The 16,257-nt window shown below is 37.4% G+C and overlaps 1 long non-coding RNA gene across 1 annotated transcript; it reads right to left on the bottom strand.

Annotated features, from left to right (window-relative positions):
- Window positions 1-1,133: 1,133 nt before the first annotated feature.
- On the bottom strand, window positions 1,134-4,479 carry LOC134287070 (uncharacterized). Its single transcript, XR_009996994.1, has 2 exons — window positions 3,843-4,479; window positions 1,134-2,380 (listed from the first exon to the last, which is right to left on the bottom strand). It is a non-coding gene; the product is annotated as an uncharacterized LOC134287070 (long non-coding RNA).
- Between the last annotated feature and the right edge of the window lie 11,778 nt (window positions 4,480-16,257).

The following is a 16,257-nucleotide window of genomic DNA, read 5'->3' as shown; positions in this document are numbered from 1 at the left end:
AATGTTATAAATTAGTTATGATGCATTTATTAAAAATGTCATTTGCAAGCTTTTTGTTCGAAATAGTGCTAAATTGGCACTACCACCACTATTGGTACTACCTCCACTAAGGGAGCTTGTACCCTAGTGCCAACAAAGTTATTTATTCAACAAGTTGCCAAAAAGATGATTTTTTTTCGGGCTGAATACAATACTACGAGGCCTGCCGAGTTCGAAAAATACAAAAGGTGCTGAATGAAAAAGGTACGATATGAGTTGCATACCAAATTTATTGCAATGAATATTCTTTTATACAACTTCGTTAAGTTGCATAATGCATCTCACTTCAGATGTGCAATGAATCAATGCAAAAAAATGGCCATTAAGATACTGAAACGAGTTGTAAAAATTAAAAATTATGATACTGAATTGCATAAAAAGCTATTCTCAATATTAGGATAATAGATTATCTTGTTTTTATATGATACCAAACATAGGAATGCTACGATTATGCGACAGATTTTTGTTCTTACTCGGGTTTTCAGCAAACTCGCCAAATAAACTGCCAGTGACGAACGCACAGAAACAGCACGTGAAATTTACGCAACATACTAATGATAGACATCGATGGTACTCTAAGAAGGTCGGTGACACATCAAACGAAAGCTCTAATTGATGGTAACTGTTTCAATCACGGACGATAATTGTAGTAACAAATTGCGCCGCATTTAGCACCTTTTGTTTTTTGGCTTATTTTTGTTTGGTGTGCAAATTCACCGAAGGCTACTAACTAAAAGCAAATATTGACACAGCCCAAAGTACGATTTCGGGCCCGATGTTTACCCACCATGATATCGCGTGCGGAACTTTCCGATTCGTTATCAGTGCCGTGCAGAAAAAAAAACTGTTTTTTGCCGTACCCGCAATTTATCATCATACGGTGGACATACGGCTCTTGAATTTTATACGCGAAATTTGGAGCGGGTCGTGTTACGGGAGATATGACGAGTGCGACCATTTTGAAACATAACCTATCCAATAGAAAATGTTTTCAACGGCTTCTAAACGAATGCGTTATCTTTCAGGAACAATAAACATCAAGCGAATTAATAAAACTCATGTCGATTTTTTCGTTGTGTTGTTTTCGTCAGATAACATCCGATTTCGCACCTGTTCCGAAGGTGTGAACTAATGACGTGCGTTGTTTGTTCGGATGAGCAACTTAATCAAATCATGATTGTGTTACGTGATAGCGGTAGCCTTGATTTTCGCGCGAAGAGAAGTTACTTTTTTATCAGAGATTGAATAAAATGAGTCAGCTCAGGCTTCGGGATGGGTAACTCTTTTCAGAATGGAAGCCATGAATCCATGTGCATTGGAACCGTTAAACCGTTATTTTTTAATACCAATCTGTTCTTCCAGGTAATCAGCAATCCTTTGGATCTAGAATCTTCTCGTAATAGAAATTTCCTATGACTGCTTCTGTCTCCACACGCAACCATGTATTTCGTTTTGATAGAACTATGGTTCATCACATTTTCGCTGTCTTTCTCTTCAAAAAATCAAAGGGTTGGTTTGGAAAAAGTCTTTTAAGCCACAATGCAATGTAGATCAATCTAACCGGAATGAGGAGCAGGTTATTTAAATTGTTGTAACAACAACGCCAAGATTTCCTCTTTGCCTGTTACACAACGTTACTAACTCAACAACCATTCCACGAATCCGGTTGTAAAGTATCCTTATGTTTGAACTGTCACTCTTCTCAAAGCCAATCACCCAGGCAGAAAACCAAGACCATATTTAAATCAGTCAAATCAAATACCCATATTCTTGCTATCACGCGGCCTCTGATCAACAGCGGTTTTATACTCCAGATTGCATTGCACATTCCTTCGCTCCAGTAGTCAGTAGGTACAGCACACACTACTAGCCCAGTGAAACAATGAACTTACTATTCCACATGCCGAGCACGTCGTCGTCCCTATCATCGCGAGCGGCGCAAATCTGGTTTACACTAAATGCAAATGTTTGATTAAGGCAAACAATTTCTGCAATTCTTGCTTGTCACAAATGTGCGCACACATGACGCCGGCCCGGCTCCCTTCCAACGTGCCATCATCTACTCGCGAAGCTAAGCGAAGTGCAGTGAAGTGCGGGTGCCCTGCCCAGCCCATCGACCCTCCTCGCCTGTTTTTTTTTTCGCATTGAACAGATGAATAAGGAGGACAGAACGCAGAACTGTCTATATCAGTTTCGATCGGGAAGCTTATTTCTAGTGCCTACTCGGGTCTGTCCAGCCCGGAACACACACGCGTGGCCTGGGGCTCGAACGATTCTGCATGGACGTTAAAAATAGTATGGCAAAAAATATAATTGACAGCACGAGCTAGTTTATTATCGACTGTTTAGAGCAGTGTTTCCCAAACTTTTAGGAGGTTTCGCCCCCTTGGAGCTTGCGAAAAACATTTTCGCCCCCCTAAGTGAGATTTATTTTTCCATGATAAATGGCTGAAAATTGGATAGGGAAAGCCTTTGAAAGCCCACATTTGACGCTACTGTGGCAAACTGGTAATTAATGTATGTCAATTAGTATCGCTCTCATTTTCATTGAGTTCTTTTCCAAATGCATTGATTGTCTGCATTTTAGAAAAAAAACTATTATTGCATGTAAAAACGAACGCTCGTTGGCCTCAAACAGATGTTTTACCAGCGTTCTAAAAGAAGGTTCTTCAACACCCGAGATTTTTGGTCATAAGTACTTAAATAAGACTGGTGAGAAATTGAAACAAAAAAACAATTGAGGGGGTTAGATACAAAGGGGTGTAAGTGACAAAAACACACTTTCGAGTAAATGAGGTTTAAAGTTTTTGACCAATTTTTCATCCCATACAAATGTATGGTATTTCAAAATCAACCTTATTTTCTCTGATTTTTGTAATCTTTCCTAACATGGTAGAAACAATCTTAAAAAAGTTCCTGAAAGCTTGAAATCTGAAGAATTTTATGATATGCTGAGCTTAAAATCGATAAAATGATCATTTACACCCCATTGATTCTGGGTCCCTCAATTACAAAAATATCTTTTATGCAACTCAGGAATGTATTGGTGTATTTTTGAATGTAGTCAGTTTTGCTCAGTAATTTAAAATTAAATGAATTGACAAGCTTCTTATAAATTGGAGAACTTTTTAATGTCAAATAAGCAGACATGCATTGCATGGCTTTGGAGGAATTCCTCACTGAATTCGAGAAAAAAATTCAAAATAGCTTCTAGCAATAAGTTACGTTGAGAATTCCTGCTGGTAGCTTCTCTTAAATATTTCTAAACAATGTGTGACGGCTTTCAACTGAAAAGCGTTCCAAGAATAATCTTAAACTTCATCTTTTTGGCTAAATTTTTCATGAAAAACAAACCGCATATAAATTTAGAAAAACTTTTTTATCAAGTAAAAATAAACCCTGTTCCTTTCATATTTTTTTTATGAAGTTTAGAAGTTTTTTATTAATTAGATCTCCAGAATCACTAGAAATTCTTTCGGAAATTCGAGAAGCAATCGTCTGTTTTTTTTTAGAATTTCGCCAAAAAGTCCACACGAAAATCGAAAATTTTGTTCATTCAATCGATTTCAAAACAGACATTTTTCAAAAATCCCAGAAACAAACAAATTTGAGATGTTAGAGATATTTAATGCTTCAATTGACTTTCAATACAATACATTTCAATACTTTTGATATTCTTCAAATATTAAAAAATCGCCCCCTTTTTAGTCGTTTCGCCCCCCAATTTCGGTTTTTCAAATTTTCGCCCCCTTCGACCTGATTTTCGCCCCCTAGGGGGCGATTTCGCCCACTTTGGGAAACACCGGTTTAGAGGGTCCGGTGTTTTTCCATGTACTTGAACAGACCGAAGCACACCATCGGAAATCATTAGACAAATGAGTTTGATAGTATCGAAGCGAGACCACTTTTGACGATAACATCCAGATATTCAGGTAGTTTCAGTGCGCCATTTTTAGAGAAATTTTCCAAATGGAAATGTATGTGAATAGATTGTACCATCAGCTAATCGAGCTGCTTTATTAAAACCTGCAAATAAAGTTCATCTTACTAATTTCTTTGGGAAGCCGGGGCCCATGGCATAAGTAGTCACACGTTTGCTTCATAAGCAGATGGCCATGGGTTCGATCCCAGCTCCGGCACTTTCGTCAGTTGCTCTTTCCCCCTGAGAGCAGTTTACACTGACCCTCTTCTGAGCCCAGGGCTCAAACGCGGACACGGATATTTGGACATCGGCAAACGGCAATTTATAATGGACCCCCAATCGGACTGGAAAAGGGTCAACCAACAGCCACACATCAACATCCTCGTGCTCATCATTCTACCCATGATAGGGTAGAAAGTGAAAGCGGCGCAAAAAGCAACCAGTTCGATATAGTAGAATAATAGAATACATTTAGGCGCGGTACAAAAGTGGAAGTGCATCTGCCAATTAGAATTGCGCAAGTGCGCAATGGTCGGAAAAAGATAAAGTTCGGCCAAAACTCTTTTTATGTGTTTAATTGAAGTTATAGGTTGTCTAGATATAGTATATCGTGTTTTTAGTGTTTAAAAAGGGGTATTCAAAAATTACGTAACCTCAATAATTTCAAAAATGGTAAAAATCAGTAAACCCCACATTTTTTGCGTTTTTTTGTTAGAAAATCAATTTGAATTCAATTAAATGATCAACTTTCGATCAAATTCAATCAAGTTTGTTCAAAACGTGTGAAAAATGTGGGAAGAAAAATTTTATTTCAGTCACAAAAGGAAAAATAACATAAAATATATGAAAAAACATGACTTTTTTAAATAGCTCTAATTTGAAAAACTGCAAATTTCTGCAAAATATTTAAACGTTTTTATGCAGCCCTAAGCATGATGTTTAAGATGTACTATTCGAAATTGCGGCGACACGTGACGACACGAACCGTTTTCTAACCTTAAAATTACCAAAAATCGTAAGGTACAATACATGAAAATTTTAAAAGTTTTGTGGCATATTAATTTTGCACCATACGTGCATTCAAACAGTCCAACAACAAGCTTTCATATGCTGGATAACATAAAACATATATTCCATTCTCAAAATATTATTATTTTATTTTTTTCGAATGGTTCATTTTTCAATTTTATGACTTAGGCCACTTTGGCGGTAAAAATGTCATTGAAATACAAAAGCAGGTATGCTTTTTATTAAGAATCATAAAACTACAATACATTAACTTTGTTATAAGGTGAAATAAAGTTTAAAAATATCAATTTCGTTTTTTGAGAGTTTTGGCCGCCCCTTTGTATGGAGCCCGACCAATGTGAAGTGGTGAAAAAAACAGCTGTAAATAGGACGCGATCGGTGAAGTACTAGAATTGAAGTACATAATGAGCTGAATTTTTGTATGGTGAAAAGGTCGATTCTCCGTGAAAAGAGCACTGTGATAGCGCATAAAGCGTAAAGAGAGCCTATAGCTCTTTACCACAGCTGGTCAAGAACAACAGAACGTCCTGAAGATTCTGAAGGTTTCTGAAGTCAGTTTCACTTAATAAGTGTTTACCGTGTACTCGGAAACGCAGCTGCGCAAAAACTGGACAATTACATATCAAATGATTCGAAATTCCATAATCGGATTCACAGCTATCACAGGCAAATGAGTCATCTTGCTGAATATTCTCCATGTGATAGCTGGGTCGGCAGTGGCCAGTCAATGCTTTGACCAGAATGCTGCAATTCTGCTTTGACAGATTTGTTAGATACTTCGCCAACCCTAGTGATGGCTCAGTACAAACAATTTTGTTTGACGCCATGACTCCAAACTATTCCAGTATTGTTTGTGCTGAGTGGCAGCCCAGGTGTCAATCTGAAGCTTTGCCCAACACTTGGATACCGGAATAGCTGGGTCAGGGCCAATGAAATCATGTGATGTTCCAGTGCGAGCTAACTTATCAGCCAATTCATTTCCAGATGAGTTCAGCTCCTCGATTTGAGTTCGACAAGCGATAACTGTCTTCGACCTGGAGCTGGTCGACGCAAATGCTTTAATAGCAGCCTGGCTATCTGAACAGAAGTATATTACTTTGCCCATTACGTGCTGCTGAAGTGCTGATTGCACTCCGCACATAAGAGCAAAGATTTCGGCCTGAAAACGGTGCAGTGTCTACCAAGTGAGTAAGACTGATACAGCCTTAGCTCACGAGAGTAAACACCAGCACCTGCTCGACCATCGAGAAGGAAGCCATCAGTGTAACATACGATGCCGTGTGAAATACTTCGTTCCAGATATCCAGATGTCCACTCTTCCCGGGAAAGGAATTTCGTGGAAAATGTCCTATATGGGAAATTACAAGCAATTGTAAGGTCACTTAGAGCAAGGACAATTTTGTCCCAATTCACCAAAAGTGGAAAGAACGAGATGTGAGTTGATGTGCGGTTCACATGAGTTTCCTCTAGTAGACCGAGTACCCGTAACCGGTAAGTGCAAGAAAGTGCTTCTTCGAATGAGTGTAATCAGTTTCGTACCTTTTAATTCCGCCCTATGTTGGTTATCCTTTGACAGATACGCATATTTCGACTACCACTTTCGACACACTGAGGAAGATTACAAGTGGTAGTCGAAATACGCGTATCTGTCACAGGATAAGCAACATAGGGCGGAATTAAAAGGTACGAAACTGATTACACTTATTCGAAGAGGGTATTCTGCTTAGAAGGTTCGAAAAGTCGGTACAAGATCAAGTGCTTCTTGTTTGAGATGAATGTGTAATGGAGCAACGTCAAAGAGAACTTCGAGCGCTGCCGTGGGAGTTGAAGAGAACGCTCCAGACATCGCCATTAAGCACATCCTTTGGAGATGGCCTAACTTTGATTGGACCGTTCTCATTTCGCCCTTTTGCCACCACACAAGACACCCATAAGCCAATATTGGCCGAGCCACAGTTGTGTAAATCCATTTGATATACTTGGGTTTTAAACCCCTAGTTGCACCAAAGGTTCGCCGGCATTGCCCGAAGGCCATACAAGCTTTCTTGATTCTGAAATCAATATGAGGTGTCCAGGAAAGCTTGGAATCAAGGATAACTCCAATGTACTTTACCTGTTCAGTCACATCGATTTCAGAATCAAAGAGACGCAAAGGTCGAACGCCATCACGGTTTCGCCTTTCCGTAAAAAGAACAATAGATGTTTTACTCGGATTAACCGAAAGGCCATATTGGCGACACCAACCCTCAACTACCTGAAGGGCGCTTTGCATCAGGTCGAAAAGGGTGCTGATGCACATACCGACTAACAATGTTAGATAGTCGTCGGCAAAACCATAAGTACCTCAATAGTGTATCTGCTACGAAATTCTACAAAAGTGGTGATATGACTCCCCCTTGGGGGCATCTACAAACACTCAATTTCTTTATCATCGCTTGACGCAATGTCGAGAAGAGATGTCGGTTTTTGAGCATTTGGTGAATCCAATTGGAAATCATTGGAGATATACCATGACCCCAGCGGCTTCCAATATAGCATCGAAAGGCGCGTTGTCAAAGGCACCCTCGATATCTAAGAAAATACCCAAGCAGGATTGTTTTTGAGCGAATGCCTTCTCTATATCGTAATCAACTTTGTGTAAAAGAGCCACAGTGGACTTTCCAGATTGGTAAGCATGTTGGTTCATATGAAGAGGCATATTGGCCAGATGAACATCACGGATGTGATGATCGACAATCACGGTGTGTTGTGTAGAACAACTTTATAATAAAAAAATAAGTAAGTCTGAAATTTTGCCCAATGATACTTTGGGCCATTCCCTTCAATTTGCTGGGTCGGTGGAAATCATCCATCGGGGGGTCTAGAACAAAAATTTTTTTTGAAGGTTTTTTATGCAAAAACTGTTAAAATCGCATATTGTAAATTTTTGCATCTCCTACAAATAGTCACAACTTTTTTGTCTTTGAAGATAGAACCATAAAAATTTCAGGCGTTTCGAAGTAGTATGCGTAGATAACTGTGTGAAAATTTCATTGAAATATGTTGAATGGTTTTCAAATAATACCAAAACTATCAAACGCATTCTAAAATACTAAGCTTAGTAGCAAAAGTCCAACGAAATATATATATATATTTTATATAATAATACAAGAAAAATATTTAATTTTAAGCACCTTGAGTCATTATTATGGCAGTACTGTGAAAACTTGTTTTCCGAATGATGAACAGATACATAGTCAAATACATGAAAGGAAATCACACACACTGCCATTATGTAGCTTTTCAATAAGTATTAGTTATTTATTTCAAGAACGTGGTATTGCGTATACATGTTCACAAGTACAAGTATGCCTGTATTATGAATCCTATAATAAACTCAATTATTATGATTGCTGAGCATGTCGGCCTTCCCCGAAAAAATATTTTAGTGTTTATTGGTGAGCCAAGAAAAGCACTCGAGGATTGGGAAACATCTCTGTTTTGAGGAAAAAGTACAGAAACTAAATTATTTTGAAACTAATGTTTACAAGCTTAAAATTAAATAGTATTTCACCTTAGTCAAACAATAAAAACAAGTTAACTCTGTTAAAGACCTCATAATAACATTGAAGTTGTGGGTATGAGTCTAAATTAAAACACTCTCTTGATTGAAGAACACAATAAAGAGAACAGAATTCAAAACAGAATTCAGTTGGGTTATATTCGATCAAGGGCAACTTTACGAAACTAAACATAGTATCCGGATTATTCCACGATATTTGACATAGCTGTTAGACCTAAACTTAAGTGTCTTTGAATTTAATAGCAATATGTTGCTTATTGCTTATGCCACCATTTATTAACAATTAACTGATAATAAGTACGGAAAGAATAGTTGAAAGAACGGAGTACTTATTGAAAATGTTTCTTAACCCTCTAATACCCAATCCCGCCTTTAGACGGGGTATAGTTTGAGCATTTTTGTAATTTTTGTTTCGTGGAAAATCATTTTTTTATATTTTTGGCTGATATTTAGTACTGTTCTGTATATTTCAAAATGGTTTTTGGTGTATTTTAAAGCGTATTTACATTTTTTTTAAATCATTGAAAAATTGATGTTTAAGTCACCTTTTAGAAGTCATTGTTTATTTTGTATTGAATCGCTACAATTAACATATTTTAAATTTTTCCCAAATCATTCTATCCTTGTTTAATAGTTTAAGGGAATCGAATACACTCTAAAATTATTTTCCTTAAAATTACACGGAAAATAAAATTTTCTGTGAAAAAAATTTAAAATAATAATATTTTAACAATAATCATAAAATCTCAAAATGTTTTCATCTCAAAAAATCCGTACCCCAAATAGGCTTCCAGGAAAAATATAAAAGTGTGGGGATGTTCAAAAATAAAAATTAGAAAAATCAAAAACTGAAATTCACGAAATCGAGAATTAAAAAGAATCATCTTCCAAAACATGTTTAAATCGATTTTAGATGACGAAAAATGATATTTAGATCCAAATCAAAAATTTGGGTATTAGAGGGTTAAGCATGAAAATTGGCTGATCAGCATAAAGCCTAGGAAAAACAATTTGATAACAATGACTTAAATATTCTTATCGATTTGTATATGACGTTGAAAAAATTTTTCTGTATAATTTAAAACCTCCAAGCATGAGGAAGAGTGATTGATCATTGTTATGGCGTTGTTTACTAGTAGAATATTTTCTACATAAAACTATATGTTTCGAAAAAATAACAAACATTTTTTTAATCCAAATTATTGGGCCACGCTCCTCTAAAGCCTTTCGCTTGCATTTTGATATTTAGATAAGACCTGATTCATTAAAAAATGAAAAAAATAAACATGTATACGCAAAACCACGTTCTTGAAATAAATAATTAATACTTTAGTGAAAAGCTACATAATGGCAGTGTGTGTGTTTTCTTTTCATGTATTTGACTATGTATCTGTTCATCATTCGAAAAACAAGTTTTCACAGTACTGAAATCATAATGACTCAAGGTGCTTAGAATTAAATATTTTTCTTGTATTACTATATAAAAAATATATAGATATTTTGTTGGACTTTTTGGACTACTAAGCTTATTATTTTAGAATGCGTTTGATAGTTTTGGTATTATTTGAAAACCATTCAACATATTTCAATGAAATTTTCACACAGCCATCTACGCATACTACTTCGAAACGCCTGAAATTTTTATGGTTCTATCTTCAAAGACAAAAAAGTTGTGATTATTTGTAGGAGATGCAAAAATTTACAATATGCGATTTTAACAGTTTTTGCATAAAAAACCTTAAAAAAAAATTTTTGTTCTAGACCCCCCGATGGATGATTTCCACCGACCCAGCAAATTGAAGGGAATGGCCCAAAGTATCATTGGGCAAAATTTCAGACTTACTTATTTTTTTGTTTTAAAGTTGCTCTATAAACACACCGTGCAATGCGTTCTAAGCATTTCAGAAAAAAGAGGTCAAACTGATAGGTCTGAAACTCTTTGCTTCTTCATACGACGCACGATCCAGTTTCGGAATGAATTTCACAGTAATATCCCGCCAAGATTTGGGAATATACCCTGTAGCAAAACTGCAAACAAGTATTTTTTTTTTTCAAAACATTTGAAATTTGAAATAATCAAATCCCTTCTGAAGCAAAATAGGATAAATCCCATCTGCTCCAGGAAATTTGAAAGGAGCAAAGCACTTAATCCCATTCAATCGATTCTATAGTTACAATACTCCGAGCCGAGGTCAGGGAATTATAACTACAAGAAAAGACATCAGGTTCATCCGAAGATGTAATATCCACACATCCAGGGAAGTGTGTGCTGAATAAGCATTCCAGAACTTCCTCATCAGAGGAAGTCAGATCGCCATTTGGCAATCGAAGTTCGTTCACTCGGAAATCCTTAGATTTCGCAAGGATTTTGTTTAACCGTCTGACTTCACTCAAACTGGAAACATTTGTAGCCTTGCGAGCCGACCTGAAAGCCTCCGATCCAGACGAACGTCGTCTGTTCCAACTCTTTCTACATTATTTCCTGAGCTTCGTCAGATCAGAGTTCCACCAAGGGGTTCCTCTTGTGGTCTTCACAGACCGCAGAGGGCAGGCTTCTTCAAAAGCTTTCATGATGAAGGCCGTTGTAGAATCAACGGCATCATCTAAATCACTTGGAGTGTCAATGGATGGTGAGTATCCATGAAGTTTGGCCGCAACCAAATCAGTAAAAAGATCCCAGTTTGTTGACCGAGGATGCCTGAAACGCAATGTTTGCGAGGTAGCATTTAAATGTTCAAAAAAGATGTAGCGATGGTCAGATTAAGATTCTTCATCTGACACATGCCAATTGGTCAGCTCGTGACTAATTCTACTGTAATTTTTGGAAAGCACTTTTTTTTCTTTCCTGAGTTGTGGGAAATATGGGAAAAATGACAATGTAAGCCTATATAGGCGGCGCTACAGAACTTACCAAGTTTAAATTTCATATATCTCAGGATCCCGATTACTTCGAAAAAAAAAATAGCAAAATTAGGCAACGTTGTTCGGTAAGTCAAGGGCTTGCAGTTGATTTATTATTAGATGCGAGATTTCGCCACTAGAAGACGCTAGTTTCCATTTTGCAAAAGCAAGTGATTAAAATTTCTCAAAAAATATTGTACAAGCTGGAACTTTTCTCACTTTTGAGATATTGTATTCGATTAAAATGGTCATCAAGACCTAGGGGAACTTACGTATTTTCGACAGTTTTGTTCCCTTCTTCTTGGGGGGTTTTTTGAAACTTTTTGAACTCAGAGTTGGCCTCAAATCCTTCCCAACCAAGCTGAGTTATATGCCCAAATTTCAGGCAATTCGGCCTACAAAAACCGCCCATGACGAAGAGAACAAACCTGCCGATAATACCCTTCGTCATATATTAGTCAAAAAAGTTTTAAATTTAATTCGACTTGATTCACACAGTTCTAAGATATAAAAGTTAAAAAAAAAACGACAGTCAAAAAGATGCATTCTGCTTGAAGCGCCACATCTTCGTGTAAAGCTAACCAATCAAGTCCAAATTTGTAGCAATTATAGATATAACAAAATGAGAAAATATCAGTCAAAATAAGAAAATTTTTGATATTTAAAAAAAAAAAGTTACGGCTTCAATGTTTTCTAAATAATAAATAAGATTGGTATGCTTATGGGCCCATATAGCCGAGGCGGTAAACGCACGGGTATTCAGCATGACCATGCTGAGGGTGACGGGTTCGATTCCCGGTCGGTCCAGGATCTTTTCGTAAAGGAAATTTCCTTGACTTCCTTGGGCATAGAGTATCTTCGTGCCTGCCACACGATATACGCATGCAAAATGGTCATTGGCAGAGGAAGCTCTCAGTTAATAACTGTGGAAGTGCTCATAGAACACTAAGCTGAGAAGCAGGCTTTGTCCCAGTGAGGACGTTACGCCAAGTAGAGGAGGATGCTTTTGAAAATTTGTAACTAGCGCCACAATGTGGCAGAAATACAAACCAAACAGCTTAAGTAGATGAAAGTCCTTGATTTACCAATCAACTTTATCGAAGCAACCATCTTACTAATTAATCAGGATCCTGAGGTAAAAGAAACTACGCCTCCTAGTGGAAGGATTTGAAATCATACGACTCATCAATGGACTACCAGCTTGGCGCGCGCCCACAATTGATTAGCAGGAGTAAATCCATTTTATTTTGTATGGCAAAAACCATCTAAACTCGAATTTCTCGAAATGACAAGCTTTTATCGAAAAAATATTTGGTAGGCACCAAACCGGTCATCATTGTGCACAACCGCTACCAAATATTTTTTCGAATAATGTGTTCCACTTCGAGAAATACGCCTTTAGATGCTATTCGCCATACAATATTTTTGCGATTTACTTTTAGCGATTTTTCGCGCATAGAAGCTAGCGCCACATTGGTCAATGCGGAGAGTAGGAAAACAGCCAAAGCATTTAATCCATTGAAAGTTCTTCCCAGTTAACACGAAGTCTTATATGATGTTGAATAGGATGCTTCCATTTAATCGCGCATATCGCCTCCACTTTAGCCTCCTATTCAACATCATATGCGATCGAGTGTCGACTGGGTTGACCAGTCAATCAACTTTGTCGAGGACACCAGCTGTCTAAATAATAAGGATCTTGAAATATATGGGATTGAAATTACGTCAGTGTTACGTCTGTCTTTGATATCACAAGAACCACCGACAGACAGACGTAGCACTAATGAAATTAAAACTTATACATCTCAGGACCCTGATTAGTCTTTGGCAAAGTTGTTTAGCTTATCAAGGATCTACAGTTTAAAAGCCGTTTGGCTCAACTTTCTACCTGCTGCCTAGTGATATTTCAAATTTTGAAAATTATTATATTTATTCAGAAAATATTCAACAAGTTGTAACTTTTTATAAAGTGCCCAAAACTTTTCAAATTTTGACTGCTATAGCTATAGTTTCTCAGCTAGTTAAAACTTGTTGGAAACTATTTGAGAATTTTCTAATCATTTGCAAACTATTGTAAACTTTCAATTAGCGTCGCCCAGTAGCGGAATCTAACATCCGATGGAAAATCAGCTGTAAGTCTTTGATTTATCAAAAAAACTGTAAAGACATCGACTCTCTAAGTAATTAAGACCCTGAAATATAAAGGATAGATTTTTTAGTGTTAGGTCTATTTATCTCTGAGTTCACTTAATTTTATACCTCTAAGTGGTACGCAGATCATCATGCCTTTGGTTCAATAAACGCTCTCACACATCTTATAGCGTTTTTACTTTAATCGATGCATAAATGTATGAAGAAATGTTTATTTCGATGGCGTTCTGAGTTTTATACTGGCAAATCAGAATATTTAGCGGTGGGTAGTAACGAGTCCCACCGGTCTAGTCTTTGGGACAAAATTAGATGAATTGGGGTGGTACTAGGCCGAACATGGGTGCAATTAACCTGCTTGGAGGAGTAGTCATACTGCTGATAGCAACAACTTGGCCCTTCGAGCCATTTATCACAAAACGGATTTTCAATAGAATAAAGTTTCTCTTGAAGTAGTGAATATCTTGATGCAAGTGACTGCAACGATAAATTTGGCGAATTTGACTGATTATTCTGATTCTAACATGATGTGCATTTTGGTGACGTTACAACGCGAGCAGAACACTATTTGAAACTTGGATTCTGAGATTTCTTAAAAACGAATCCTCTCCTGACTTTTGTTTGGCCAAACGGCTTTCGACTTATTGAATCATTCGAACAAATGATATTCATCCAAATGATCTGGAACTCCTGCAAGTACCCCTGTAGACCGAGTTCATTTTCATAACTTTTTACCGAACCGAGATAGGCGCAGGCTATTTTACCTGAAATTGGCCATAGTTAATTTTCAACCTTTTACGATACAAATCATCATGTAACATTTTTTGTGAATATAAGATCACGTTCACATAAGATGTTAAACTCTGAACTTTAAAATTTGCTCGAATTTTCAAAAATAAATAATTTTACATGAAATTTTGGCTTCCTTGCATCCTATTTTGCCATTGTGTATCAGTTATGGCCAATCCCATAACGCATACAAAAAGTTTGAAGTGAAACAACTGTAATTGAAAAATGTATCCATAAATAGTACAGAGTTCTTATCCCGTAATAAATATTGAAAGTACATAGTTTTGACTTCGTTTTTATATATTTTTCCTGTATGTAAAGTATGGAAACTAAGCAATCATTTGACATATTGACATTTTTTTGTTTAGTTTTTTTTCCTCTCCTGTTGGGGAATTTAAGCCACTGCGTCCAATAAGCTGAACTTTTGTGGCATGTCCCGTTTTGATATTCGCATCTAGCCAGCTAATTACCATGTGTCAAGTAATCAGCTTCTGCCACGACGCGTCGTCTCCCAGTCAGGTGCAATGGAATTAATAAACCCCAAGACCTTCCCAGGTTCTGCAGACCAGATCTCACTGGGTTGCAAGCAACCACTATTTAGAAATCTTTGCCTGCCCATGTATAAAGCACCACAACTGCAAAGCAGATGTTCCGAGGTTTCACGTTCCGTATTACAGAAACGACAGATGTGTGATACCTACTCGGACAGTGTCCAGTTACTAGGCCAGTGTATGTACATAGAGCTCTCTTGTTGAGCTCTAAGAGCTTTTTGGTTTTATAAGCATTTGGTGTTATAAATCGTTTTGACTGATTGCAATTTTTGACATCCATCCAATTGGATATCACCCTCTGCTCAGCCCAGCATTTCAGATCCATTTTAATTGTACAGTTTGATATTCCGCAGAATGGTTCTGGACCAACAAATTTTAAATTGGAACCACTTTTAGCAAGCTCGTCTGCCATTTCATTCCCTTCAATGCCGCACTGACCTGGAACCCAGTATAAGTTTACTGAGTTCCCTTGGCACAGCCTGCGCAGTGAAAGAATGCATTCCCAGACAAGCTTTGAAGTACATTTGTAAGCGCACAATGCTTTTAGTGCAGCTTGACTATCTGAGAAAATACACATATTTGCATATCTGTATTTTCTCTCAAGGCAGATATTTGCGCATTTCAAAATAGCAAGAATCTCTGCTTGAAACACCGTAGGATAGTGTCCCATCGCCACTGATGTTTGTATTCCAGGGCCGTAGATTCCTGCTCCCGTTTTTATTCCAACTTTTGAGCCATCTGTATAGAATTTGATTGACCCTTGACGAACAGTGGGACCTCCAACTTCCCAATCTGCACGAGTTGTTTCGTGCAACTTGTAAGGAACATCATGGTTCTCCACAGGTTTCATCCAGTCTTTGATCATTTTCATTACTGGCCTATTTTGGAAGTATTGTGAAATGCTCAGGTGACCTACAAGATCACCTGGCATAAACTTTTCAATTCGTTTAAGTCGCAGCAATTCCTTTTCTGCTTCTAATTGCACGTACTCGTGCAAAGGTAGCAGATTGAGAATCGCATCTAAAGCTTTTGATGGAGTGCTACGCATCGCTCCTTGCTGTTACCAATGGACGAAAGACGTTGGATTTTCGCAAGCTTTGATTGCGTGGTAGCCTCTTTTGTTTTTGGCCACCAAACAAACGAAGCATACGTCACTTTTGGGCGGATTATGGCAGTATAAATCCACATTATCATTTTTGGTTTCAAGGCCCACTTCCTGCCAATAGTTTTGGAGCATAACCAGAACGCACTTGTTGCCTTACCGATCACGGACTCAATTTGAGCAGTCCAGTTCAGTTTGGCATCCAGAATCAAAC

Source organism: Aedes albopictus, chromosome 2 (genome assembly GCF_035046485.1).
Source record: "Aedes albopictus strain Foshan chromosome 2, AalbF5, whole genome shotgun sequence".
Classification (NCBI taxonomy): Eukaryota; Metazoa; Arthropoda; class Insecta; order Diptera; family Culicidae; genus Aedes; species Aedes albopictus.
The sequence above is the reverse complement of the archived record's forward strand: the minus strand, read 5'-3'. Positions and strand labels throughout refer to the sequence as shown.